This window comes from Lagopus muta, unplaced genomic scaffold (assembly GCF_023343835.1).
Source record: "Lagopus muta isolate bLagMut1 unplaced genomic scaffold, bLagMut1 primary scaffold_142, whole genome shotgun sequence".
In the NCBI taxonomy this organism is placed as follows: Eukaryota; Metazoa; Chordata; class Aves; order Galliformes; family Phasianidae; genus Lagopus; species Lagopus muta.
In genome coordinates, this window is record NW_026040194.1 from 39147 (window position 1) to 65037 (window position 25891).

At 56.0% G+C, this 25891-nt stretch overlaps 17 non-coding genes across 17 annotated transcripts; all 17 read right to left on the reverse strand.

Moving 5' to 3' along the window:
• Window positions 1–1784: 1784 nt before the first annotated feature.
• On the reverse strand, window positions 1785–1903 carry LOC125687658 (5S ribosomal RNA). Its single transcript, XR_007374303.1, has one exon. It is a non-coding gene; the product is annotated as a 5S ribosomal RNA (ribosomal RNA).
• A 4003-nt stretch (window positions 1904–5906) lies between these two features.
• LOC125687662 (5S ribosomal RNA) lies at window positions 5907–6025 on the reverse strand. The gene has a single exon (XR_007374307.1). It is a non-coding gene; the product is annotated as a 5S ribosomal RNA (ribosomal RNA).
• A 1007-nt stretch (window positions 6026–7032) lies between these two features.
• Window positions 7033–7151, reverse strand: LOC125687661 (5S ribosomal RNA). Its single transcript, XR_007374306.1, has one exon. It is a non-coding gene; the product is annotated as a 5S ribosomal RNA (ribosomal RNA).
• Window positions 7152–11096: 3945 nt separating this feature from the next.
• On the reverse strand, window positions 11097–11215 carry LOC125687649 (5S ribosomal RNA). Its single transcript, XR_007374294.1, has one exon. It is a non-coding gene; the product is annotated as a 5S ribosomal RNA (ribosomal RNA).
• A 1023-nt stretch (window positions 11216–12238) lies between these two features.
• Window positions 12239–12357, reverse strand: LOC125687659 (5S ribosomal RNA). Its single transcript, XR_007374304.1, has one exon. It is a non-coding gene; the product is annotated as a 5S ribosomal RNA (ribosomal RNA).
• A 950-nt stretch (window positions 12358–13307) lies between these two features.
• On the reverse strand, window positions 13308–13426 carry LOC125687660 (5S ribosomal RNA). Its single transcript, XR_007374305.1, has one exon. It is a non-coding gene; the product is annotated as a 5S ribosomal RNA (ribosomal RNA).
• A 935-nt stretch (window positions 13427–14361) lies between these two features.
• On the reverse strand, window positions 14362–14480 carry LOC125687663 (5S ribosomal RNA). Its single transcript, XR_007374308.1, has one exon. It is a non-coding gene; the product is annotated as a 5S ribosomal RNA (ribosomal RNA).
• Window positions 14481–15466: 986 nt separating this feature from the next.
• Window positions 15467–15585, reverse strand: LOC125687664 (5S ribosomal RNA). Its single transcript, XR_007374309.1, has one exon. It is a non-coding gene; the product is annotated as a 5S ribosomal RNA (ribosomal RNA).
• A 982-nt stretch (window positions 15586–16567) lies between these two features.
• Window positions 16568–16686, reverse strand: LOC125687665 (5S ribosomal RNA). The gene has a single exon (XR_007374310.1). It is a non-coding gene; the product is annotated as a 5S ribosomal RNA (ribosomal RNA).
• Window positions 16687–17659: 973 nt separating this feature from the next.
• LOC125687650 (5S ribosomal RNA) lies at window positions 17660–17778 on the reverse strand. Its single transcript, XR_007374295.1, has one exon. It is a non-coding gene; the product is annotated as a 5S ribosomal RNA (ribosomal RNA).
• Window positions 17779–18744: 966 nt separating this feature from the next.
• LOC125687651 (5S ribosomal RNA) lies at window positions 18745–18863 on the reverse strand. The gene has a single exon (XR_007374296.1). It is a non-coding gene; the product is annotated as a 5S ribosomal RNA (ribosomal RNA).
• Window positions 18864–19763: 900 nt separating this feature from the next.
• On the reverse strand, window positions 19764–19882 carry LOC125687652 (5S ribosomal RNA). The gene has a single exon (XR_007374297.1). It is a non-coding gene; the product is annotated as a 5S ribosomal RNA (ribosomal RNA).
• A 991-nt stretch (window positions 19883–20873) lies between these two features.
• Window positions 20874–20992, reverse strand: LOC125687653 (5S ribosomal RNA). Its single transcript, XR_007374298.1, has one exon. It is a non-coding gene; the product is annotated as a 5S ribosomal RNA (ribosomal RNA).
• A 995-nt stretch (window positions 20993–21987) lies between these two features.
• LOC125687654 (5S ribosomal RNA) lies at window positions 21988–22106 on the reverse strand. Its single transcript, XR_007374299.1, has one exon. It is a non-coding gene; the product is annotated as a 5S ribosomal RNA (ribosomal RNA).
• A 969-nt stretch (window positions 22107–23075) lies between these two features.
• Window positions 23076–23194, reverse strand: LOC125687655 (5S ribosomal RNA). The gene has a single exon (XR_007374300.1). It is a non-coding gene; the product is annotated as a 5S ribosomal RNA (ribosomal RNA).
• A 909-nt stretch (window positions 23195–24103) lies between these two features.
• LOC125687656 (5S ribosomal RNA) lies at window positions 24104–24222 on the reverse strand. The gene has a single exon (XR_007374301.1). It is a non-coding gene; the product is annotated as a 5S ribosomal RNA (ribosomal RNA).
• Window positions 24223–25198: 976 nt separating this feature from the next.
• On the reverse strand, window positions 25199–25317 carry LOC125687657 (5S ribosomal RNA). Its single transcript, XR_007374302.1, has one exon. It is a non-coding gene; the product is annotated as a 5S ribosomal RNA (ribosomal RNA).
• Between the last annotated feature and the right edge of the window lie 574 nt (window positions 25318–25891).

The following is a 25891-nucleotide window of genomic DNA, read 5'->3' on the forward strand; positions in this document are numbered from 1 at the left end:
ACTTCTCCATGATATTTCAATATATTTACATGAGATTTTCATTCATCTATAGGTTAAGAATTTCCTGAGACAAAAGTTTCCCGGATATTTATTCCATTGCTTTCCCTCCTTCTCCTTCAAGAAATTCCCCAATTTAATTGCGTTCAGGATGAGGAGCCACCTCTTCTTATTTATTCCAAAGCTATCACTTTCTAGTTATTTCATAGCTACCATTGTCTAGTTTTATTTGACGCACCACAGTTCTGGTGTTGGAAAATACAGTGAACCATAATTTCCTATTGATCTTTTCTAAATTATTTGTATTTTAAATAGAGCTCTATAATACTGCATTTAAATCATGTATTTTGCAAGCTGAAAAGTCCTTTATTAACTGCTTGTGAAGACATCCTGTAGGGAACTTGCTTTATCAGGGGGCTTGGAGCAGATGGGCTCCAGAAGTCCCTTTTCAAACCCTACCATTCTGTAATTTTATAATTCTTTGGCCTTTATTCGTTCCATTTTTTTGGTGTTTTCTCTTTGTTTGCTTGTTTGTTTGTTTGTTTTTATCGGAATTATTTCCAGTTCTATTATGTCTTTCTGGAGTGGAGATCAGAAATCCAGGCATTGTATTCATAAGGGATGGGATCCATCTTGAGTTAGTTGTCACGTTTTTATCCTTATTACTCTACTAATTATTCAGAATAATTCAACCACGTTTCTGACATAATGGAGCACCGAGTGGATATTTTCATGGAATTACCTAAAGTAAGCCAAGACCACATTTCCCAGTAGTCATACTTAGCGTTTGGTCCTTTATAATTCATGCCAAGACAGGCTGTCTCCCTTTGCCTTACTTCAGTTTTAGTTACAATCAATTTCACCTGTTGCTTAGTTATCCGGCCTATTTCTTTACAATTGCTCCTGTAGATCTTGGCTCCAGTTTTCATTAGTCACAGAATTTAAATGCAGGGTGTAAGATCGTTTGTACTCCAAATAGATGACTCTATTGTTGCTTAAATTGTCATACACTGCAAATGCAAATAAATTTAACTGAAAATTTGATATATAAAAGATGGAGGGCTAAGTTGAACTCATGTCTGTGGCAGAAAATGTGCATAGGTTACAGATTGTTATCCTCTTCCAGTTTCTTTTCCAAGAGAAGAGAAATTGGAATATTGATGTGTTGTGAGAGTGACAGCATGTGTGCTGCTGCTGGCCAGGGAGAGTCAATCTGGCAGTGCTCAGATTCGTTCCAGTCCAGTGATTCCTCCACAAGCAACAGTGTCAGACTTGAATAAAAAGGGGTTTATGGTGGTGGTGGTGGTAAGGAGAAATACAGGGAAGGGAAGGGAAGGGAAGGGAAGGGAAGGGAAGGGAAGGGAAGGGAAGGGAAGGGAAGGGAAGGGAAGGGAAGGGAAGGGAAGGGAAGGGAAGGGAAGGGAAGGGAAGGGAAGGGAAGGGAAGGGAAGGGAAGGGAAGGGAAGGGAAGGGAAGGGAAGGGAAGGGAAGGGAAGGGAAGGGAAGGGAAGGGAAGGGAAGGGAAGGGAAGGGAAGGGAAGGGAAGGGGTGGAGGTGGGGGCGGGGTGTGGAGGGCAGATGGGGGAGGGGAGTGGAGGTCAGACTGGGGAGGGGAGGGGATGGGATAAGAAAGAAGTGCAACACCAGATAAAAGACCAAAGAGATACGAACTCCACAGAGTCTCAAAATGCGCTTAGCGGAACAATGCCCCCAACCACACAAGGTGGCGCCTGCTCCAGCCAGCTGGAGCCCTTGGGTCCAGAGGGATAGAAAAGGCCGGCAGCAAAAGCCTACAGCACCCGGTATTCCCGGGAGGTCTCCCATCCAAGTACTAACCAGGCCCGACCCTGCTTAGCTTCCGAGATCGGACGAGATCGGGCGTTATCAGGGTGGGATGGCCGTAGGTGCCTCATATTCCTGCTCCAGTCCTCTTCTCATCTTCACACCACGGACACCAACCAGCATCACTCGGCCTTCAGCCACCAAGCAGTGAAATGAGACTGTGAACAGAGGTGGACATCAAACAGCTCCTCACACACGTGCACCATGCCGCAGTGAGCACTGACCCATATCCAGCATGGCAGAACTCAATGCATTCCTGACTGACGCACATGCGCAGCGTATTCACAGGACACTACTTGGACCTTACACAACACCTGCACACTAGCTCAGTGCGCTCTGCAAAGGAACGTGGCAAACATGGTCAACCACAGACCCTGATAAGAGAGTAAGAAGCGAGACCTACAGTGCGTCTGCAATCCTACAGGGAACACCAGCAACGGGATCCAGCAGGTATCACTCCACTGCATGCCAAGCCCCTTGGAGGCAGACATGTGCTATTTGAGTAGAGCATGGTGCAGTGATGGAAGGTAAAGTTGGAGAAGACAATGGAGAGAAGAAACTTGGAGGGGAGGGGAGGGGAGGGGAGGGGAGAGGAGGGGAGGGAAGGGAAGGGAAGGGAAGGGAAGGGAAGGGAAGGGAAGGGAAGGGAAGGGAAGGGAAGGGAAGGGAAGGGAAGGGAAGGGAAGGGAAGGGAAGGGAAGGGAAGGGAAGGGAAGGGAAGGGAAGGGAAGGGAAGGGAAGGGAAGGGAAGGGAAGGGAAGGGAAGGGAAGGGAAGGGAAGGGAAGGGAAGGGAAGGGAAGGGAAGGGAAGGGAAGGGGGTGGGGAGTGGAGGGCACATGGGGGAGGGGAGGGGATGGGATAAGAAAGATGTGCAACACCAGAGAAAAGACCAAAGAGATACTAAGTCCACAGGGTCTCAAACTGAGCTTAGCGGAACAATGCCCCCAACCACACAAGCTGGCGCCTGCTCCAGCCAGCTGGAGCCCTTGGGACCAGAGGGATAGAAAAGGCCGGCAGCAAAAGCCTACAGCACCCGGTATTCCCAGGAGGTCTCCCATCCAAGTACTAACCAGGCCCGACCCTGCTTAGCTTCCGAGATCTTAGATTAGATCTTAGATTCCGAGATTTTTACAGGTACGTTGCCCAGAAGAGACAGGCCAAAACGGGCGTACCTACTTTGGTAAATTTAAAAGGAGAACTGGCTTTAACTGATGAAGACAAAGCTGAGGTTCTGAATGAGTTCTTCACCTCGGTCTTCACTGGTGGCCAGGATTCTAATCTTTTTCACGTCCCCGAACCCTGCATCCCCAAACCTCTATGTGGGGACCAAGGAGGTAAATCCCTCCCCAGTGTAAGGGCAGAGCAAGTCCGAGAGTGCCTCCTTAGACTGAATGAATACAAGTCTATGGGGCCGGATGGCGTGCATCCCAGGGTCCTGAAGGAGCTGGCTGAGGTGGTTGCCGAGCCGCTCTCCATCATATTTGAGAAGTCGTGGCTGTCAGGTGAGGTCCCGGACGACTGGAGGAAGGGTCACGTCACTCCCATATACAAGAAGGGGAGCAGGGCGGACCTGGGGAACTACAGGTTGGTGAGTCTCACCTCCGTGCCTGGGAAGATCATGGAACAGATCCTCCTGGACAACATGCTCGGTCACATAAAGAATGAGCATGTGATCCGAGACAGCCAGCACGGCTTCACCAAAGGAAGGTCATGCCTAACTAATCTTGTGGCCTTCTATGATGGAGTGATGGCATTGGTGGACGAAGGGAAGGCGACCGATGTCATTTACCTGGACCTGAGCAAGGCCTTTGACATGGTCCCCCACCACATCCTCATCTCCAAATTGGAGGGAAGTGGATTTGATGGGTGGACGACCCGATGGATAAGCAATTGGTTGAAAGGCCGCAGACAGAGGGTGGTTGTCAATGGCTCTATGTCCAGGTGGAGGCCGGGTAACAAGTGGTGTCCCCCAAGGGTCTGTCTTGGGACCGATGCTCTTTAACATCTTTATTAATGACATCGATGAGGGAATTGAGTGCACCCTCAGCAAGTTTGCTGACGACACCAAGCTGAGTGGTGCGGTTCATACGGTGGAAGGAAGGGATGCCATTCAGAGGGACCTCGACAGGCTGGAGGGCTGGGCTCGGGTGAACCTAATGAGGTTCAACACGGCAAAGTGCAGGGTTTTGCATTTGGGCCGGAAGAACCCCAGGCACCTGTACAGGCTGGGAGGAGCAGTCCTTGAGAGCAGCTCGGCAGAGAAGGAGCTGGGGGTCCTGATGGATGAGAGACTGAACATGAGCCAGCAGGGCGCACTGGCAGCTCGAAAGGCAAATGGGATCCTGGGCTCCATCAGGAGAGGGGTGGCCAGCAGGGACAGGGAGGTGATTGTCCCTCTCTACTCGGCTCTTGTGAGGCCCCATCTGGAGTACTGTGTCCAGGTGTGGAGCCCTCAGTACAGGAAAGACATTGAGATTTTGGAAAGGGTCTAGAGGAGGGCGACTAAGATGATCAGGGGGCTGGAGCACCTCCCCTATGAGGACAGGCTGAGGGAGTTGGGCTTGTTCAGCCTGGAGAAGAGAAGGCTGCGGGGTGACCTCATTGCAGCCTATCAATACCTGAAGGGAACCTACACCCAGGAGGGGAGTAAACTCTTCAAAAGGGCTGACAACAGCAGGACTAGGGGAAATGGTTTTAAGTTGAAGGAGGGAAGATTTAGGTTGGATGTTAGGGGGAAGTTCTTTACTAGGAGAGTGGTTAGGCCCTGGAACGGGCTGACCAGGGAGGTTGTGGATGCCCCGTCCTTGGATGTGTTTAAGGCCAGGCTGGACGGGGTCCTGGGCAACCTGATCTGAATGTGTATGTTTGGTGGTCCTGCAAGGCAGGGGGGTTTTAACTACATGATCCTTGGGGTCCCTACCAACCCGGTGATTCTGTGATCGGACGAGATCGGGCGTTACCAGGGTGGGATGGCCGTAGGTGCCTCATGTTCCTGCTCCAGCCCTCTTCTCATCTTCACACCACGGACACCAACCAGCACCACTTGGCCTTCAGCCACCAAGCAGTGAAATGAGACTGTGAACAGAGGTGGACATCAAACAGCTCCTCACACACGTGCACCATGCCGCAGTGAGCACTGACCCATGTCCAGCATGGCAGACCTCAATGCTCTCCTGACTGACGCACATGCGCAGCGTATTCACAGGACACTACTTGGACCTTACGGCACCTGCACACTAGGCCACTGCGCTCTGGAAAGGAACGTGGCAATCATGGCCAAACGCTGACCCTGATAAGAGAGTAAAAAGCGAGACCTACAGTGCGTCTGCAATCCTACAGGGAACACCAGTGACGGGATCCAGCAGGTGGCACTCCACTGCATGCCAAACCCCTTGGAGGCAGACAGGCGCTATTTGAGTAGAGCATGGTGCAGTGATGGAAGGTAAAGTTGGAGAAGACAATGGAGAGAAGAAACGGGGAGGGGAGGAGAGGGGAGGGGAGGGGAGGGGAGGGGAGGGGAGGGGAAGGGAGGGAGGGGAGGGGAGGGGAGGGGAGGGGAGGGGAGGGGAGGGGAGGGGAGGGGAGGGGAGGGGAGGGGAGGGGAGGGGAGGGGAGGGGAGGGGAGGGGAGGGGAGGGAAGGGAAGGGAAGGGAAGGGAAGGGAAGGGAAGGGAAGGGAAGGGAAGGGAAGGGAAGGGAAGGGAAGGGAAGGGAAGGGAAGGGAAGGGAAGGGAAGGGAAGGGAAGGGAAGGGAAGGGAAGGGAAGGGAAGGGAAGGGAAGGGAAGGGAAGGGAAGGGAAGGGAAGGGAAGGGAAGGGAAGGGAAGGGGTGGAGGTGTAGGTGGGGTGTGGAGGGCTGATGGGGGAGGGGAGTGGAGGGCAGATGGGGGAGGGGAGGGGATGGGATAAGAAAGAAGTGCAACACCAGATAAAAGACCAAAGAGATACTAAGTCCACAGAGTCTCAAAATGAGCTTAGCGGAACAATGCCCCCAACCACACAAGGTGGCGCCTGCTCCAGCCAGCTGGAGCCCTTGGGTCCAGAGGGATAGAAAAGGCCGGCAGCAAAAGCCTACAGCACCCGGTATTCCCAGGAGGTCTCCCATCCAAGTACTAACCAGGCCCAACCCTGCTTAGCTTCCGAGATTGGACGAGATCGGGCGTTACCAGGGTGGGATGGCCGTAGGTGCCTCATATTCCTGCTCCAGCCCTCTTCTCATCTTCACACCACGGACACCAACCAGCACCACTTGGCATTCAGCCAACAAGCAGTGAAATGAGACCGTGAACAGAGGTGGACATCAAACAGCTCCTCACACACGTGCACCATGCCGCAGTGAGCACTGACCCAAATCCAGCATGGCAGACCTCAATGCCCTCCTGACTGATGCACATGCACAGCGTATTCACAGGACACAACTTGCACCTTACGGCACCTGCACACTAGGTCAGTGCACTCTGCAAAGGAACGTGGCAAACATGGTCAAACGCTGACCCTGATAAGAGAGTAAAAAGCGAGACCTACAGTGCATCTGCAATCCTACAGGGAACACCAGCGACGGGATCCAGCAGGTATCACTCCAGTGCATGCCAAGCCCCTTGGAGGCAGACATGTGCTATTTGAGTAGAGCATGGTGCAGTGATGGCAGGTAAAGTTGGACAAGACAATGGAGAGAAGAAACTTGGAAGGGAGGGGAGGGGAGGAGAGGGGAGGGGAGGGAAGGGGAGGGGAGGGGAGGGGAAAGGGAAGGGAAGGGAAGGGAAGGGAAGGGAAGGGAAGGGAAGGGAAGGGAAGGGAAGGGAAGGGAAGGGAAGGGAAGGGAAGGGAAGGGAAGGGAAGGGAAGGGAAGGGAAGGAAGGGAAGGGAAGGGAAGGGAAGGGAAGGGAAGGGAAGGGAAGGGAAGGGAAGGGAAGGGAAGGGAAGGGAAGGGAAGGGAAGGGAAGGGAAGGGAAGGGGTGGAGGTGGGGGCGGGGTGTGGAGGGCAGATTGGCGAGGGGAGTGGAGGGCAGACTCGGGAGGTGAGGGGATGGGATAAGAAAGAAGTGCAACACCAGAGAAAAGACCAAAGAGATACTAAGTCCAGAGGGTCTCAAAATGAGCTTAGCGGAACAATGCCCCCAACCACAGAAGCTGGCACCTGCTCCAGCCAGCTGGAGCCCTTGGGTCCAGAGGGATAGAAAAGGCCGGCAGCAAAAGCCTACAGCACCCGGTATTCCCAGGAGGTCTCCCATCCAAGTACTAACCAGGCCCGACCCTGCTTAGCTTCCAAGATCGGACGAGATCGGGCGTTACCAGGGTGGGATGGCCGTAGGTGCCTCATATTCCTGCTCCAGCCCTCTTCTCATCTTCACACCACGGACACCAACCAGCACCACTCGGCCTTCAGCCATCAAGCAGTGAAATGAGACCGTGAACAGAAGTGGACATCAAACAGCTCCTCACATACGTGCACCATGCCGCAGTGAGCACTGACCCATATCCAGCATGGCAGACCTCAATGCATTCCTGACTGACGCACATGCGCAGCGTATTCACAGGACACTACTTGGACCTTACACAACACCTGCACACTAGCTCAGTGCGCTCTGCAAAAGGAACGTGGCAAACATGGTCAAACGCTGACCCTGATAAGAGAGTAAAAAGCGAGACCTACAGTGCATCTGCAATCCTACAGGGAACACCAGCGACGGGATCCAACAGGTGGCACTCCAGTGCATGCCAAGCCCCTTGGAGGCAGACATGTGCTATTTGAGTAGAGCATGGTGCAGTGATGGAAGGTAAAGTTGGAGAAGACAATGGAGAGAAGAAACGGGGGGGGGAGGGGAGGGGAGGTGGGGGGAGGGGAGGGGAGGGGAGGGGGGGGGTAGGGGAGGGGAGGGGGGGGGGAGGGGAAGGGAAGGGAAGGGAAGGGAAGGGAAGGGAAGGGAAGGGAAGGGAAGGGAAGGGAAGGGAAGGGAAGGGAAGGGAAGGGAAGGGAAGGGAAGGGAAGGGAAGGGAAGGGAAGGGAAGGGAAGGGAAGGGAAGGGAAGGGAAGGGAAGGGAAGGGAAGGGAAGGGAAGGGAAGGGAAGGGAAGGGAAGGGAAGGGAAGGGAAGGGAAGGGGGTGGGGAGTGGAGGGCAGATGGGGGAGGGGAGGGGATGGGATAAGAAAGATGTGCAACACCAGAGAAAAGACCAAAGAGATACTAAGTCCACAGGGTCTCAAAATGAGCGTAGCGGAACAATGCCCCCAACCACACAAGCTGGCGCCTGCTCCAGCCAGCTGGAGCCCTTGGGACCAGAGGGATAGAAAAGGCCGGCAGCAAAAGCCTACAGCACCCGGTATTCCCAGGAGGTCTCCCATCCAAGTACTAACCAGGCCCGACCCTGCTTAGCTTCCGAGATCTTAGATTAGATCTTAGATTCCGAGATTTTTACAGGTACGTTGCCCAGAAGAGACAGTCCAAAACGGGCGTACCTACTTTGGTAAATTTAAAAGGAGAACTGGCTTTAACTGATGAAGACAAAGCTGAGGTTCTGAATGAGTTCTTCACCTCGGTCTTCACTGGTGGCCAGGATTCTAATCTTTTTCACGTCCCCGAACCCTGCATCCCCAAACCTCTATGTGGGGACCAAGGAGGTAAATCCCTCCCCAGTGTAAGGGCAGAGCAAGTCCGAGAGTGCCTCCTTAGACTGAATGAATACAAGTCTATGGGGCCGGATGGCGTGCATCCCAGGGTCCTGAAGGAGCTGGCTGAGGTGGTTGCCGAGCCGCTCTCCATCATATTTGAGAAGTCGTGGCTGTCAGGTGAGGTCCCGGACGACTGGAGGAAGGGTCACGTCACTCCCATATACAAGAAGGGGAGCAGGGCGGACCTGGGGAACTACAGGTTGGTGAGTCTCACCTCCGTGCCTGGGAAGATCATGGAACAGATCCTCCTGGACAACATGCTCGGTCACATAAAGAATGAGCATGTGATCCGAGACAGCCAGCACGGCTTCACCAAAGGAAGGTCATGCCTAACTAATCTTGTGGCCTTCTATGATGGAGTGATGGCATTGGTGGACGAAGGGAAGGCGACCGATGTCATTTACCTGGACCTGAGCAAGGCCTTTGACATGGTCCCCCACCACATCCTCATCTCCAAATTGGAGGGAAGTGGATTTGATGGGTGGACGACCCGATGGATAAGCAATTGGTTGAAAGGCCGCAGACAGAGGGTGGTTGTCAATGGCTCTATGTCCAGGTGGAGGCCGGTAACAAGTGGTGTCCCCCAAGGGTCTGTCTTGGGACCGATGCTCTTTAACATCTTTATTAATGACATCGATGAGGGAATTGAGTGCACCCTCAGCAAGTTTGCTGACGACACCAAGCTGAGTGGTGCGGTTCATACGGTGGAAGGAAGGGATGCCATTCAGAGGGACCTCGACAGGCTGGAGGGCTGGGCTCGGGTGAACCTAATGAGGTTCAACACGGCAAAGTGCAGGGTTTTGCATTTGGGCCGGAAGAACCCCAGGCACCTGTACAGGCTGGGAGGAGCAGTCCTTGAGAGCAGCTCGGCAGAGAAGGAGCTGGGGGTCCTGATGGATGAGAGACTGAACATGAGCCAGCAGGGCGCACTGGCAGCTCGAAAGGCAAATGGGATCCTGGGCTCCATCAGGAGAGGGGTGGCCAGCAGGGACAGGGAGGTGATTGTCCCTCTCTACTCGGCTCTTGTGAGGCCCCATCTGGAGTACTGTGTCCAGGTGTGGAGCCCTCAGTACAGGAAAGACATTGAGATTTTGGAAAGGGTCTAGAGGAGGGCGACTAAGATGATCAGGGGGCTGGAGCACCTCCCCTATGAGGACAGGCTGAGGGAGTTGGGCTTGTTCAGCCTGGAGAAGAGAAGGCTGCGGGGTGACCTCATTGCAGCCTATCAATACCTGAAGGGAACCTACACCCAGGAGGGGAGTAAACTCTTCAAAAGGGCTGACAACAGCAGGACTAGGGGAAATGGTTTTAAGTTGAAGGAGGGAAGATTTAGGTTGGATGTTAGGGGGAAGTTCTTTACTAGGAGAGTGGTTAGGCCCTGGAACGGGCTGACCAGGGAGGTTGTGGATGCCCCGTCCTTGGATGTGTTTAAGGCCAGGCTGGACGGGGTCCTGGGCAACCTGATCTGAATGTGTATGTTTGGTGGTCCTGCAAGGCAGGGGGGTTTTAACTACATGATCCTTGGGGTCCCTACCAACCCGGTGATTCTGTGATTCTGTGATCGGATGAGATCGGGCGTTACCAGGGTGGGATGGCCGTAGGTGCCTCATGTTCCTGCTCCAGCCCTCTTCTCATCTTCACACCACGGACACCAACCAGCACCACTTGGCCTTCAGCCACCAAGCAGTGAAATGAGACTGTGAACAGAGGTGGACATCAAACAGCTCCTCACACACGTGCACCATGCCGCAGTGAGCACTGACCCATGTCCAGCATGGCAGACCTCAATGCTCTCCTGACTGACGCACATGCGCAGCGTATTCACAGGACACTACTTGGACCTTACGGCACCTGCACACTAGGCCACTGCGCTCTGGAAAGGAACGTGGCAATCATGGCCAAACGCTGACCCTGATAAGAGAGTAAAAAGCGAGACCTACAGTGCGTCTGCAATCCTACAGGGAACACCAGTGACGGGATCCAGCAGGTGGCACTCCACTGCATGCCAAACCCCTTGCAGGCAGACAGGCGCTATTTGAGTAGAGCATGGTGCAGTGATGGAAGGTAAAGTTGGAGAAGACAATGGAGAGAAGAAACGGGGAGGGGAGGAGAGGGGAGGTGAGGGGAGGGGAGGGGAAGGGAGGGGAGGGGAGGGGAGGGGAGGGGAGGGGAGGGGAGGGGAGGGGAGGGAAGGGAAGGGAAGGGAAGGGAAGGGAAGGGAAGGGAAGGGAAGGGAAGGGAAGGGAAGGGAAGGGAAGGGAAGGGAAGGGAAGGGAAGGGAAGGGAAGGGAAGGGAAGGGAAGGGAAGGGAAGGGAAGGGAAGGGAAGGGAAGGGAAGGGAAGGGAAGGGGTGGAGGTGGGGGCGGGGTGTGGAGGGCAGATTGGGGAGGGGAGTGGAGGGCAGACTCGGGAGGTGAGGGGATGGGATAAGAAAGAAGTGCAACACCAGAGAAAAGACCAAAGAGATACTAAGTCCAGAGGGTCTCAAAATGAGCTTAGCGGAACAATGCCCCCAACCACAGAAGCTGGCGACTGCTCCAGCCAGCTGGTGCCCTTGGGTCCAGAGGGATAGAAAAGGCCGGCAGCAAAAGCCTACAGCACCCGGTATTCCCAGGAGGTCTCCCATCCAAGTACTAACCAGGCCCGACCCTGCTTAGCTTCCGAGATCGGACGAGATCGGGCGTTACCAGGGTGGGATGGCCGTAGGTGCCTCATATTCCTGCTCCAGCCCTCTTCTCATCTTCACACCACGGACACCAACCAGCACCACTCGGCCTTCAGCCATCAAGCAGTGAAATGAGACCGTGAACAGAAGTGGACATCAAACAGCTCCTCACATACGTGCACCATGCCGCAGTGAGCACTGACCCATATCCAGAATGGCAGACCTCAATGCATTCCTGACTGACGCACATGCGCAGCGTATTCACAGGACACTACTTGGACCTTACACAACACCTGCACACTAGCTCAGTGCGCTCTGCAAAAGGAACATGGCAAACATGGTCAAACGCTGACCCTGATAAGAGAGTAAAAAGCGAGACCTACAGTGCATCTGCAATCCTACAGGGAACACCAGCGACGGGATCCAACAGGTGGCACTCCAGTGCATGCCAAGCCCCTTGGAGGCAGACATGTGCTATTTGAGTAGAGCATGGTGCAGTGATGGAAGGTAAAGTTGGAGAAGACAATGGAGAGAAGAAACGGGGGGGGGGAAAGGAGGGGAGGTGAGGGGAGGGGAGGGGAGGGGAGGGGGGGGTAGGGGAGGGGAGGGGGGGGGGAGAGGAAAGGAGGGGAGGGGAGGTGGGGGTAGGGGAGGGGAGGTGATGGGAGGGGAGGGGGGGGGGAGGGGAAGGGAAGGGAAGGGAAGGGAAGGGAAGGGAAGGGAAGGGAAGGGAAGGGAAGGGAAGGGAAGGGAAGGGAAGGGAAGGGAAGGGAAGGGAAGGGAAGGGAAGGGAAGGGAAGGGAAGGGAAGGGAAGGGAAGGGAAGGGGTGGAGGTGGGGGCGGGGTGTGGAGGGCCTATTGGGGAGGGGAGTGGAGGGCAGATGGGGGAGGGGAGGGGATGGGATAAGAAAGAAGTGCAACACCAGAGAAAAGACCAAAGAGATACTAAGTCCAGAGGGTCTCAAAATGAGCTTAGCGGAACAATGCCCCCAACCACAGAAGCTGGCGCCTGCTCCAGCCAGCTGGAGCCCTTGGGTCCAGAGGGATAGAAAAGGCCGGCAGCAAAAGCCTACAGCACCCGGTATTCCCAGGAGGTCTCCCATCCAAGTACTAACCAGGCCCGACCCTGCTTAGCTTCCGAGATCGGACGAGATCGGGCGTTACCAGGGTGGGATGGCAGTAGGTGCCTCATATTCCTGCTCCAGCCCTCTTCTCATCTTCACACCACGGACACCAACCAGCACCACTCTGCCTTCAGCCATCAAGCAGTGAAATGAGACAGTGAACAGAAGCGGACATCAAACAGCTCCTCACATACGTGCATCATGCCGCAGTGAGCACTGACCCATATCCAGCATGGCAGACCTCAATGCATTCCTGACTGACGCACATGCGCAGCGTATTCACAGGACACTACTTGGACCTTACACAGCAGCTGCACACTAGGTCACTGCGCTCTGGAAAGGAACGTGGCAATCATGGCCAAACGCTGACCCTGATAACAGACTAAAAAGAGAGACCTACAGTGCATCTGCAATCCTACAGGGAACACCAGTGAGGGGATCCAGCAGGTGGCACTCCACTGCATGCCAAACCCCTTGGAGGCAGACAGGCGCTATTTGAGTAGAGCATGGTGCAGTGATGGAAGGTAAAGTTGGAGAAGACAATGGAGAGAAGAAACTGGGGGGGGAGGAGAGGGGAGGGAAGGGGAGGGGAGGGGAGGGGAGGGGAAAGGGAAGGGAAGGGAAGGGAAGGGAAGGGAAGGGAAGGGAAGGGAAGGGAAGGGAAGGGAAGGGAAGGGAAGGGAAGGGAAGGGAAGGGAAGGGAAGGGAAGGGAAGGGAAGGGAAGGGAAGGGAAGGGAAGGGAAGGGAAGGGAAGGGAAGGGAAGGGAAGGGGTGGAGGTGGGGGCGGGGTGTGGAGGGCAGATTGGGGAGGGGAGTGGAGGGCAGATGGGGGAGGGGAGGGGATGGGATAAGAAAGAAGTGCAACACCAGAGAAAAGACCAAAGAGATACTAAGTCCAGAGGGTCTCAAAATGAGCTTAGCGGAACAATGCCCCCAACCACAGAAGCGGGCGCCTGCTCCAGCCAGCTGGAGCCCTTGGGTCCAGAGGGATAGAAAAGGCCGGCAGCAAAAGCCTACAGCACCCGGTATTCCCAGGAGGTCTCCCATCCAAGTACTAACCAGGCCCGACCCTGCTTAGCTTCCGAGATCGGACGAGATCGGGCGTTACCAGGGTGGGATGGCCGTAGGTGCCTCATATTCCTGCTCCTGCCCTCTTCTCATCTTCACACCACGGACACCAACCAGCACCACTCTGCCTTCAGCCATCAAGCAGTGAAATGAGACAGTGAACAGAAGCGGACATCAAACAGCTCCTCACATACGTGCACCATGCCGCAGTGAGCACTGACCCATATCCAGCATGGCAGACCTCAATGCATTCCTGACTGACGCACATGCGCAGCGTATTCACAGGACACTACTTGGACCTTACACAACACCTGCACACTAGCTCAGAACGCTCTGCAAAAGGAACGTGGCAAACATGGTCAAACGCTGACCCTGATAAGAGAGTAAAAAGCGAGACCTACAGTGCATCTGCAATCCTACAGGGAACACCAGCGACGGGATCCAGCAGGTGGCACTCCAGTGCATGCCAAGCCCCTTGGAGGCAGACATGTGCTATTTGAGTAGAGCATGGTGCAGTGATGGCAGGTAAAGTTGGAGAAGACAATGGAGAGAAAAACCGGGGGGGGGAGGGGAGGGGAGGGGAGGGGCGGGGAGGGGAGGGGAAGGGGGGGGGAGGGGAGGGAAGGGAAGGGAAGGGAAGGGAAGGGAAGGGAAGGGAAGGGAAGGGAAGGGAAGGGAAGGGAAGGGAAGGGAAGGGAAGGGAAGGGAAGGGAAGGGAAGGGAAGGGAAGGGAAGGGAAGGGAAGGGAAGGGAAGGGGTGGAGGTGTAGGTGGGGTGTGGAGGGCAGATTGGGGAGGGGAGTGGAGGGCAGATGGGGGAGGGGAGGGGATGGGATAAGAAAGAAGTGCAACACCAGAGAAAAGACCAAAGAGATAGAAAGTCCAGAGGGTCTCAAAATGAGCTTAGCGGAACAATGCCTGCAACCACACAAGATGGCGCCTGCTCCAGCCAGCTGGAGCCCTTGGGTCCAGAGGGATAGAAAAGGCCGGCAGCAAAAGCCTACAGCACCCGGTATTCCCAGGAGGTCTCCCATCCAAGTACTAACCAGGCCCGACCCTGCTTAGCTTCCGAGATCGGACGAGATCGGGCGTTACCAGGGTGGGATGGCCGTAGGTGCCTCATATTCCTGCTCCAGCCCTCTTCTCATCATCACACCACGGACACCAACCAGCACCACTTGGCCTTCAGCCACCAAGCAGTGAAATGAGACTGTGAACAGAGGTGGACATCAAACAGCTCCTCACACACGTGCACCATGCCGCAGTGAGCACTGACCCATGTCCAGCATGGCAGACCTCAATGCTCTCCTGACTGACGCACATGCGCAGCGTATTCACAGGACACTACTTGGACCTTACGGCACCTGCACACTAGGCCACTGCGCTCTGGAAAGGAACGTGGCAATCATGGCCAAACGCTGACCCTGATAAGAGAGTAAAAAGCGAGACCTACAGTGCGTCTGCAATCCTACAGGGAACACCAGTGACGGGATCCAGCAGGTGGCACTCCACTGCATGCCAAACCCCTTGGAGGCAGACAGGCGCTATTTGAGTAGAGCATGGTGCAGTGATGGAAGGTAAAGTTGGAGAAGACAATGGAGAGAAGAAACGGGGAGGGGAGGAGAGGGGAGGGGAGGGGAGGGGAGGGGAGAGGAGGGGAGGGGAGGGGAGGGGAGGGGAGGGGAGGGGAGGGGAGGGAAGGGAAGGGAAGGGAAGGGAAGGGAAGGGAAGGGAAGGGAAGGGAAGGGAAGGGAAGGGAAGGGAAGGGAAGGGAAGGGAAGGGAAGGGAAGGGAAGGGAAGGGAAGGGAAGGGAAGGGAAGGGAAGGGAAGGGAAGGGAAGGGAAGGGAAGGGAAGGGAAGGGGTGGAGGTGGGGGCGGGGTGTGGAGGGCAGATTGGGGAGGGGAGTGGAGGGCAGACTCGGGAGGTGAGGGGATGGGATAAGAAAGAAGTGCAACACCAGAGAAAAGACCAAAGAGATACTAAGTCCAGAGGGTCTCAAAATGAGCTTAGCGGAACAATGCCCCCAACCACAGAAGCGGGCGCCTGCTCCAGCCAGCTGGAGCCCTTGGGTCCAGAGGGATAGAAAAGGCCGGCAGCAAAAGCCTACAGCACCCGGTATTCCCAGGAGGTCTCCCATCCAAGTACTAACCAGGCCCGACCCTGCTTAGCTTCCGAGATCGGACGAGATCGGGCGTTACCAGGGTGGGATGGCCGTAGGTGCCTCATATTCCTGCTCCTGCCCTCTTCTCATCTTCACACCACGGACACCAACCAGCACCACTCTGCCTTCAGCCATCAAGCAGTGAAATGAGACAGTGAACAGAAGCGGACATCAAACAGCTCCTCACATACGTGCACCATGCCGCAGTGAGCACTGACCCATATCCAGCATGGCAGACCTCAATGCATTCCTGACTGACGCACATCCGCAGCGTATTCACAGGACACTACTTGGACCTTACACAACACCTGCACACTAGCTCAGAACGCTCTGCAAAAGGAACGTGGCAAACATGGTCAAACGCTGACCCTGATAAGAGAGTAAAAAGCGAGACCTACAGTGCATCTGCAATCCTACAGGGAACACCAGCGACGGGATCCAGCAGGTGGCACTCCAGTGCATGCCAAGCCCCTTGGAGGCAGACATGTGCTATTTGAGTAGAGCATGGTGCAGTGATGGCAGGTAAAGTTGGAGAAGACAATGGAGAGAAAAACCGGGGGGGGGAGGGGAGGGGAAGGGAGGGGAGGGGAGGGGGGAAGAGGGGAGGGGAGGGGAGGGGAGGGGAGGGGAGGGGAGGGGAGGGAAGGGAAGGGAAGGGAAGGGAAGGGAAGGGAAGGGAAGGGAAGGGAAGGGAAGGGAAGGGAAGGGAAGGGAAGGGAAGGGAAGGGAAGGGAAGGGAAGGGAAGGGAAGGGAAGGGAAGGGAAGGGAAGGGAAGGGAAGGGAAGGGAAGGGAAGGGAGGGGTGGAGGTGGGGGCGGGGTGTGGAGGGCAGATTGGGGAGGGGAGTGGAGGGCAGATGGGGGAGGGGAGGGCATGGGATAAGAAAGAAGTGCAACACCAGAGAAAAGACCAAAGAGATACTAAGTCCAGAGGGTCTCATATGAGATTAGCGGAACAATGCCTGCAACCACAGAAGCTGGCGCCTGCTCCAGCCAGCTGGACCCTTTGAGACCAGAGGGATAGAAAAGGCCGGCAGCAAAAGCCTACAGCACCCGGTATTCCCAGGAGGTCTCCCATCCAAGTACTAACCAGGCCCGACCCTGCTTAGCTTCCGAGATCGGACGAGATCGGGCGTTACCAGGGTGGGATGGCCGTAGGTGCCTCATATTCCTGCTCCAGCCCTCTTCTCATCATCACACCACGGACACCAACCAGCACCACTCTGCCTTCAGCCATCAAGCAGTGAAATGAGACAGTGAACAGAAGCGGACATCAAACAGCTCCTCACATACGTGCACCATGCCGCAGTGAGCACTGACCCATATCCAGCATGGCAGACCTCAATGCATTCCTGACTGACGCACATGCGCAGCGTATTCACAGGACACTACTTGGACCTTACACGACACCTGCACACTAGCTCAGAACGCTCTGCAAAGGAACGTGGCAAACATGGTCAAACGCTGACCCTGATAAGAGAGTAAAAAGCGAGACCTACAGTGCATCTGCAATCCTACAGGGAACACCAGCGACGGGATCCAGCAGGTGGCACCCCAGTGCATGCCAAGCCCCTTGGAGGCAGACATGTGCTATTTGAGTAGAGCATGGTGCAGTGATGGCAGGTAAAGTTGGAGAAGACAATGGAGAGAAAAACCGGGGGGGGGAGGGGAGGGGAGGGGAGGGGAGGGGAGGGGAGGGGAGGGGAGGGGAGGGGAGGGGAGGGGAGGGGAGGGGAGGGGAGGGGAGGGAAGGGGAGGGGAGGGAAGGGGAGGGAAGGGAAGGGAAGGGAAGGGAAGGGAAGGGAAGGGAAGGGAAGGGAAGGGAAGGGAAGGGAAGGGAAGGGAAGGGAAGGGAAGGGAAGGGAAGGGAAGGGAAGGGAAGGGAAGGGAAGGGGTGGAGGTGTAGGTGGGGTGTGGAGGGCAGATTGGGGAGGGGAGTGGAGGGCAGATGGGGGAGGGGAGGGGATGGGATAAGAAAGAAGTGCAACACCAGAGAAAAGACCAAAGAGATAGAAAGTCCAGAGGGTCTCAAAATGAGCTTAGCGGAACAATGCCTGCAACCACACAAGCTGGCGCCTGCTCCAGCCAGCTGGAGCCCTTGGGTCCAGAGGGATAGAAAAGGCCGGCAGCAAAAGCCTACAGCACCCGGTATTCCCAGGAGGTCTCCCATCCAAGTACTAACCAGGCCCGACCCTGCTTAGCTTCCGAGATCGGACGAGATCGGGCGTTACCAGGGTGGGATGGCCGTAGGTGCCTCATATTCCTGCTCCAGCCCTCTTCTCATCATCACACCACGGACACCAACCAGCACCACTTGGCCTTCAGCCACCAAGCAGTGAAATGAGACTGTGAACAGAGGTGGACATCAAACAGCTCCTCACACACGTGCACCATGCCGCAGTGAGCACTGACCCATGTCCAGCATGGCAGACCTCAATGCTCTCCTGACTGACGCACATGCGCAGCGTATTCACAGGACACTACTTGGACCTTACGGCACCTGCACACTAGGCCACTGCGCTCTGGAAAGTAACGTGGCAATCATGGCCAAACGCTGACCCTGATAAGAGAGTAAAATCGAGACCTACAGTGCGTCTGCAATCCTACAGGGAACACCAGTGACGGGATCCAGCAGGTGGCACTCCAGTGCATGCCAAACCCCTTGGAGGCAGACATGTGCTATTGAGTAGAGCATGGTGCAGTGATGGAAGGTAAAGTTGGAGAAGACAATGGAGAGAAGAAACGGGGAGGGGAGGAGAGGGGAGGGGAGGGGAGGGGAGGGGAGAGGAGGGGAGGGGAGGGGAGGGGAGGGGAGGGGAGGGAAGGGAAGGGAAGGGAGGGAAGGGAAGGGAAGGGAAGGGAAGGGAAGGGAAGGGAAGGGAAGGGAAGGGAAGGGAAGGGAAGGGAAGGGAAGGGAAGGGAAGGGAAGGGAAGGGAAGGAAGGAAGGGAAGGGAAGGGAAGGGAAGGGAAGGGAAGGGGTGGAGGTGGGGGCGGGGTGTGGAGGGCAGATTGGGGAGGGGAGTGGAGGGCAGACTCGGGAGGTGAGGGGATGGGATAAGAAAGAAGTGCAACACCAGAGAAAAGACCAAAGAGATACTAAGTCCAGAGGGTCTCAAAATGAGCTTAGCGGAACAATGCCCCCAACCACAGAAGCTGGCGACTGCTCCAGCCAGCTGGTGCCCTTGGGTCCAGAGGGATAGAAAAGGCCGGCAGCAAAAGCCTACAGCACCCGGTATTCCCAGGAGGTCTCCCATCCAAGTACTAACCAGGCCCGACCCTGCTTAGCTTCCGAGATCGGACGAGATCGGGCGTTACCAGGGTGGGATGGCCGTAGGTGCCTCATATTCCTGCTCCAGCCCTCTTCTCATCTTCACACCACGGACACCAACCAGCACCACTCTGCCTTCAGCCATCAAGCAGTGAAATGAGACAGTGAACAGAAGCGGACATCAAACAGCTCCTCACATACGTGCATCATGCCGCAGTGAGCACTGACCCATATCCAGCATGGCAGACCTCAATGCATTCCTGACTGACGCACATGCGCAGCGTATTCACAGGACACTACTTGTCCCTTACACAGCAGCTGCACACTAGGTCACTGCGCTCTGGAAAGGAACGTGGCAATCATGGCCAAACGCTGACCCTGATAACAGACTAAAAAGAGAGACCTACAGTGCATCTGCAATCCTACAGGGAACACCAGTGAGGGGATCCAGCAGGTGGCACTCCAGTGCATGCCAAGCCTCTTGGAGGCAGACATGAGCTATTTGAGTAGAGCATGGTGCAGTGATGGAAGGTAAAGTTGGACAAGACAATGGAGAGAAGAAACTGGGGGGGGAGGAGAGGGGAGGGAAGGGGAGGGGAGGGGAGGGGAGGGGAAAGGGAAGGGAAGGGAAGGGAAGGGAAGGGAAGGGAAGGGAAGGGAAGGGAAGGGAAGGGAAGGGAAGGGAAGGGAAGGGAAGGGAAGGGAAGGGAAGGGAAGGGAAGGGAAGGGGTGGAGGTGGGGGCGGGGTGTGGAGGGCAGATTGGGGAGGGGAGTGGAGGGCAGATGGGGGAGGGGAGGGGATGGGATAAGAAAGAAGTGCAACACCAGAGAAAAGACCAAAGAGATACTAAGTCCAGAGGGTCTCAAAATGAGCTTAGCGGAACAATGCCCCCAACCACAGAAGCGGGCGCCTGCTCCAGCCAGCTGGAGCCCTTGGGTCCAGAGGGATAGAAAAGGCCGGCAGCAAAAGCCTACAGCACCCGGTATTCCCAGGAGGTCTCCCATCCAAGTACTAACCAGGCCCGACCCTGCTTAGCTTCCGAGATCGGACGAGATCGGGCGTTACCAGGGTGGGATGGCCGTAGGTGCCTCATATTCCTGCTCCTGCCCTCTTCTCATCTTCACACCACGGACACCAACCAGCACCACTCTGCCTTCAGCCATCAAGCAGTGAAATGAGACAGTGAACAGAAGCGGACATCAAACAGCTCCTCACATACGTGCACCATGCCGCAGTGAGCACTGACCCATATCCAGCATGGCAGACCTCAATGCATTCCTGACTGACGCACATGCGCAGCGTATTCACAGGACACTACTTGGACCTTACACAACACCTGCACACTAGCTCAGAACGCTCTGCAAAAGGAACGTGGCAAACATGGTCAAACGCTGACCCTGATAAGAGAGTAAAAAGCGAGACCTACAGTGCATCTGCAATCCTACAGGGAACACCAGCGACGGGATCCAGCAGGTGGCACTCCAGTGCATGCCAAGCCCCTTGGAGGCAGACATGTGCTATTTGAGTAGAGCATGGTGCAGTGATGGCAGGTAAAGTTGGAGAAGACAATGGAGAGAAAAACCGGGGGGGGAGGGGAGGGGAAGGGAGGGAGGGGAGGGGGAAGAGGGGAGGGGAGGGGAGGGGAGGGGAGGGGAGGGGAGGAAGGGAAGGGAAGGGAAGGGAAGGGAAGGGAAGGAAGGGAAGGGAAGGGAAGGGAAGGGAAGGGAAGGGAAGGAAGGGAAGGAAGGGAAGGGAAGGGAAGGGAAGGGAAGGGAAGGGAAGGGAAGGGAAGGGAAGGGAAGGGAAGGGAAGGGAAGGGAAGGGAAGGGAAGGGAAGGGGTGGAGGTGGGGGCGGGGTGTGGAGGGCAGATTGGGGAGGGGAGTGGAGGGCAGATGGGGGAGGGGAGGGGATGGGATAAGAAAGAAGTGCAACACCAGAGAAAAGACCAAAGAGATACTAAGTCCAGAGGGTCTCATATGAGATTAGCGGAACAATGCCTGCAACCACAGAAGCTGGCGCCTGCTCCAGCCAGCTGGACCCTTTGAGACCAGAGGGATAGAAAAGGCCGGCAGCAAAAGCCTACAGCACCCGGTATTCCCAGGAGGTCTCCCATCCAAGTACTAACCAGGCCCGACCCTGCTTAGCTTCCGAGATCGGACGAGATCGGGCGTTACCAGGGTGGGATGGCCGTAGGTGCCTCATATTCCTGCTCCAGCCCTCTTCTCATCATCACACCACGGACACCAACCAGCACCACTCTGCCTTCAGCCATCAAGCAGTGAAATGAGACAGTGAACAGAAGCGGACATCAAACAGCTCCTCACATACGTGCACCATGCCGCAGTGAGCACTGACCCATATCCAGCATGGCAGACCTCAATGCATTCCTGACTGACGCACATGCGCAGCGTATTCACAGGACACTACTTGGACCTTACACGACACCTGCACACTAGCTCAGAACGCTCTGCAAAGGAACGTGGCAAACATGGTCAAACGCTGACCCTGATAAGAGAGTAAAAAGCGAGACCTACAGTGCATCTGCAATCCTACAGGGAACACCAGCGACGGGATCCAGCAGGTGGCACCCCAGTGCATGCCAAGCCCCTTGGAGGCAGACATGTGCTATTTGAGTAGAGCATGGTGCAGTGATGGCAGGTAAAGTTGGAGAAGACAATGGAGAGAAAAACCGGGGGGGGGAGGGGAGGGGAGGGGAGGGGAGGGGAGGGGAGGGGAGGGAGGGGAGGGGAGGGGAGGGGAGGGGAGGGAGGGGAGGGAGGGAGGGAAGGGAAGGGAAGGGAAGGAAGGGAAGGGAAGGGAAGGGAAGGAAGGGAAGGGAAGGGAAGGGAAGGGAAGGGAAGGGAAGGGAAGGAAGGGAAGGGAAGGGAAGGGAAGGGAAGGGAAGGGAAGGGAAGGAAGGGAAGGGAAGGGAAGGGAAGGGAAGGGAAGGGGTGGAGGTGGGGGCGGGGTGTGGAGGGCAGATTGGGGAGGGGAGTGGAGGGCAGATGGGGGAGGGGAGGGGATGGGATAAGAAAGAAGTGCAACACCAGAGAAAAGACCAAAGAGATACTAAGTCCAGAGGGTCTCAAAATGAGCTTAGCGGAACAATGCCCCCAACCACAGAAGCTGGCGACTGCTCCAGCCAGCTGGTGCCCTTGGGTCCAGAGGGATAGAAAAGGCCGGCAGCAAAAGCCTACAGCACCCGGTATTCCCAGGAGGTCTCCCATCCAAGTACTAACCAGGCCCGACCCTGCTTAGCTTCCGAGATCGGACGAGATCGGGCGTTACCAGGGTGGGATGGCCGTAGGTGCCTCATATTCCTGCTCCAGCCCTCTTCTCATCTTCACACCACGGACACCAACCAGCACCACTCTGCCTTCAGCCATCAAGCAGTGAAATGAGACAGTGAACAGAAGCGGACATCAAACAGCTCCTCACATACGTGCATCATGCCGCAGTGAGCACTGACCCATATCCAGCATGGCAGACCTCAATGCATTCCTGACTGACGCACATGCGCAGCGTATTCACAGGACACTACTTGGACCTTACACAGCAGCTGCACACTAGGTCACTGCGCTCTGGAAAGGAACGTGGCAATCATGGCCAAACGCTGACCCTGATAACAGACTAAAAAGAGAGACCTACAGTGCATCTGCAATCCTACAGGGAACACCAGCGACGGGATCCAGCAGGTGGCACCCCAGTGCATGCCAAGCCCCTTGGAGGCAGACATGTGCTATTTGAGTAGAGCATGGTGCAGTGATGGCAGGTAAAGTTGGAGAAGACAATGGAGAGAAAAACCGGGGGGGGAGGGGAGGGGAGGGGAGGGGAGGGGAGGGGAGGGGAGGGGAGGGGAGGGGAGGGGAGGGGAGGGGAGGGGAGGGAGGGAAGGGAAGGGAAGGGAAGGGAAGGGAAGGGAAGGAAGGGAAGGGAAGGGAAGGGAAGGGAAGGGAAGGGAAGGGAAGGGAAGGGAAGGGAAGGGAAGGGAAGGGAAGGGAAGGGAAGGGAAGGGAAGGGAAGGGAAGGAAGGGAAGGGGTGGAGGTGGGGGCGGGGTGTGGAGGGCAGATTGGGGAGGGGAGTGGAGGGCAGATGGGGGAGGGGAGGGGATGGGATAAGAAAGAAGTGCAACACCAGAGAAAAGACCAAAGAGATACTAAGTCCAGAGGGTCTCAAAATGAGCTTAGCGGAACAATGCCCCCAACCACAGAAGCTGGCGACTGCTCCAGCCAGCTGGTGCCCTTGGGTCCAGAGGGATAGAAAAGGCCGGCAGCAAAAGCCTACAGCACCCGGTATTCCCAGGAGGTCTCCCATCCAAGTACTAACCAGGCCCGACCCTGCTTAGCTTCCGAGATCGGACGAGATCGGGCGTTACCAGGGTGGGATGGCCGTAGGTGCCTCATATTCCTGCTCCAGCCCTCTTCTCATCTTCACACCACGGACACCAACCAGCACCACTCTGCCTTCAGCCATCAAGCAGTGAAATGAGACAGTGAACAGAAGCGGACATCAAACAGCTCCTCACATACGTGCATCATGCCGCAGTGAGCACTGACCCATATCCAGCATGGCAGACCTCAATGCATTCCTGACTGACGCACATGCGCAGCGTATTCACAGGACACTACTTGGACCTTACACAGCAGCTGCACACTAGGTCACTGCGCTCTGGAAAGGAACGTGGCAATCATGGCCAAACGCTGACCCTGATAACAGACTAAAAAGAGAGACCTACAGTGCATCTGCAATCCTACAGGGAACACCAGTGAGGGGATCCAGCAGGTGGCACTCCAGTGCATGCCAAGCCCCTTGGAGGCAGACATGAGCTATTTGAGTAGAGCATGGTGCAGTGATGGAAGGTAAAGTTGGAGAAGACAATGGAGAGAAGAAACTGGGGGGGGAGGAGAGGGGAGGGAAGGTGAGGGGAGGGGAGGGGAGGGGAAAGGGAAGGGAAGGGAAGGGAAGGGAAGGGAAGGGAAGGGAAGGGAAGGGAAGGGAAGGAAGGGAAGGGAAGGGAAGGGAAGGGAAGGGAAGGGAAGGGAAGGGAAGGGAAGGGAAGGGAAGGGGTGGAGGTGGGGGCGGGGTGTGGAGGGCAGATTGGGGAGGGGAGTGGAGGGCAGACTCGGGAGGTGAGGGGATGGGATAAGAAAGAAGTGCAACACCAGAGAAAAGACCAAAGAGATACTAAGTCCAGAGGGTCTCAAAATGAGCTTAGCGGAACAATGCCCCCAACCACAGAAGCTGGCGCCTGCTCCAGCCAGCTGGAGCCCTTGGGTCCAGAGGGATAGAAAAGGCCGGCAGCAAAAGCCTACAGCACCCGGTATTCCCAGGAGGTCTCCCATCCAAGTACTAACCAGGCCCGACCCTGCTTAGCTTCCGAGATCGGACGAGATCGGGCGTTACCAGGGTGGGATGGCCGTAGGTGCCTCATATTCCTGCTCCTGCCCTCTTCTCATCTTCACACCACGGACACCAACCAGCACCACTCTGCTTCAGCCATCAAGCAGTGAAATGAGACCGTGAACAGAAGCGGACATCAAACAGCTCCTCACATACGTGCACCATGCCGCAGTGAGCACTGACCCATATCCAGCATGGCAGACCTCAATGCATTCCTGACTGACGCACATGCGCAGCGTATTCACAGGACACTACTTGGACCTTACACAACACCTGCACACTAGCTCAGAACGCTCTGCAAAAGGAACGTGGCAAACATGGTCAAACGCTGACCCTGATAAGAGAGTAAAAAGCGAGACCTACAGTGCATCTGCAATCCTACAGGGAACACCAGCGACGGGATCCAGCAGGTGGCACTCCAGTGCATGCCAAGCCCCTTGGAGGCAGACATGTGCTATTTGAGTAGAGCATGGTGCAGTGATGGCAGGTAAAGTTGGAGAAGACAATGGAGAGAAAAACCGGGGGGGGGAGGGAGGGGAAGGGAGGGGAGGGGAGGGGGGAAGAGGGGAGGGGAGGGGAGGGGAGGGGAGGGGAGGGGAGGGGAGGGAAGGGAAGGGAAGGGAAGGGAAGGGAAGGGAAGGGAAGGGAAGGGAAGGGAAGGGAAGGGAAGGGAAGGGAAGGGAAGGGAAGGGAAGGGAAGGGAAGGGAAGGGAAGGGAAGGGAAGGGAAGGGAAGGGAAGGGAAGGGAAGGGAAGGGAAGGGGTGGAGGTGGGGGCGGGGTGTGGAGGGCAGATTGGGGAGGGGAGTGGAGGGCAGATGGGGGAGGGGAGGGGATGGGATAAGAAAGAAGTGCAACACCAGAGAAAAGACCAAAGAGATACTAAGTCCAGAGGGTCTCATATGAGATTAGCGGAACAATGCCTGCAACCACAGAAGCTGGCGCCTGCTCCAGCCAGCTGGACCCTTTGAGACCAGAGGGATAGAAAAGGCCGGCAGCAAAAGCCTACAGCACCCGGTATTCCCAGGAGGTCTCCCATCCAAGTACTAACCAGGCCCGACCCTGCTTAGCTTCCGAGATCGGACGAGATCGGGCGTTACCAGGGTGGGATGGCCGTAGGTGCCTCATATTCCTGCTCCAGCCCTCTTCTCATCATCACACCACGGACACCAACCAGCACCACTCTGCCTTCAGCCATCAAGCAGTGAAATGAGACAGTGAACAGAAGCGGACATCAAACAGCTCCTCACATACGTGCACCATGCCGCAGTGAGCACTGACCCATATCCAGCATGGCAGACCTCAATGCATTCCTGACTGACGCACATGCGCAGCGTATTCACAGGACACTACTTGGACCTTACACGACACCTGCACACTAGCTCAGAACGCTCTGCAAAGGAACGTGGCAAACATGGTCAAACGCTGACCCTGATAAGAGAGTAAAAAGCGAGACCTACAGTGCATCTGCAATCCTACAGGGAACACCAGTGACGGGATCCAGCAGGTGGCACCCCAGTGCATGCCAAGCCCCTTGGAGGCAGACATGTGCTATTTGAGTAGAGCATGGTGCAGTGATGGCAGGTAAAGTTGGAGAAGACAATGGAGAGAAAAACCGGGGGGGGGAGGGGAGGGGAGGGGAGGGGAGGGGAGGGGAGGGGAGGGGAGGGGAGGGGAGGGGAGGGGAGGGGAGGG